This window comes from Suncus etruscus, chromosome 2 (assembly GCF_024139225.1).
Source record: "Suncus etruscus isolate mSunEtr1 chromosome 2, mSunEtr1.pri.cur, whole genome shotgun sequence".
NCBI classification, from domain to species: Eukaryota; Metazoa; Chordata; class Mammalia; order Eulipotyphla; family Soricidae; genus Suncus; species Suncus etruscus.
Window position 1 is genome coordinate 75,048,515 of NC_064849.1, and position 1,067 is coordinate 75,049,581.

General features: G+C 37.5%; 1 non-coding gene across 1 annotated transcript; it reads right to left on the reverse strand.

Annotated features, from left to right (window-relative positions):
• Positions 1 to 634: 634 nt before the first annotated feature.
• LOC126002970 (small nucleolar RNA U3) lies at positions 635 to 847 on the reverse strand. Its single transcript, XR_007493538.1, has one exon. It is a non-coding gene; the product is annotated as a small nucleolar RNA U3 (small nucleolar RNA).
• Positions 848 to 1,067: the final 220 nt, after the last annotated feature.

Genomic DNA, 1,067 nt, shown 5'->3' on the forward strand with positions numbered 1-1,067 from the left:
TGCTTTTCATTTTTAAATGCTTTTAATAATGAAACATTAAAGTAAATAAAAGCAAATACAAGTTAAACTATAACTGATGGCACAGAAAGTTTATTGTGATACGCTCCAATATAAAATATTCCAGATCTAAGCATGCACTTGATCATTTAGCCTATGACTCTAGTCTAAATTGATAGGTCCTAGGGTACTATCGAAGGAGACAAGGAAAGAAAAGTACAAGATAGGATGAAAGAACATGCATGTTTGTTTAGGTAACAAGTTAACTGCTAGGAAGTGCTCAAATAAAAAGAAAAGATAAAACACTATTTTTTGCATTAGTAACTTGATTTATTTGGAGTAGTACATTCATGGCTCAAAAATTCTACATACAGAAGCTGAAAAAATAGTACAGTGAGAATGGTGCTTATTTTTCACATGATCAACTAAAGTTAGAAACCAGCACTCCATCTGGTCCCCTGAACACACTAAAAGGGATACCTGGAACAGATTCAGGTGTAAGACATGAGTTCAGCTGAGAATGGTCCCCCCAAATTATACATATAGTCTAAATATTGATTTGTTTTGGTGAACAGCTCAGCTAGGATTCTGGTGTGTGTGTGTGTGTGTGTGTGTGTGTGTGTGTGTGTGTGTGTGTACCTATCAGACTGCATCCTTTCCCTCTAGGGAGAGGAAGAAAGGGATGAACGATCATCAATTGCAAAAGACAGTCGCAGAATCTTCACCTAGAGCCGGCTTCACGCTCAGGAGAGGAGGCTCTGGCTCCTCCTCATGGCTTCGGGTGCTCTGCACAATCAGAGAAACTTCTCTAGTTGCATACTATAGAAATGATCCCTGAAAGTATAGTCGATTGTGTGTTTTTAAAGTTCTGAGACTTGGGTAAATCCTATAGATTCGTAGTTGTTGAAACATGTGACAAAATACACTTTATTTTAATTGTCAAATCAATGAAACAATCAAATTAGTAAGAGCTGACAGAATGAGGGATTATAAAGAGCTGGGTGATTGGTTCCAGGATTTTCATGTTTGGCTGTTGTATTGTTTACTGCTAAGCAGAGGGTGATTCTGTC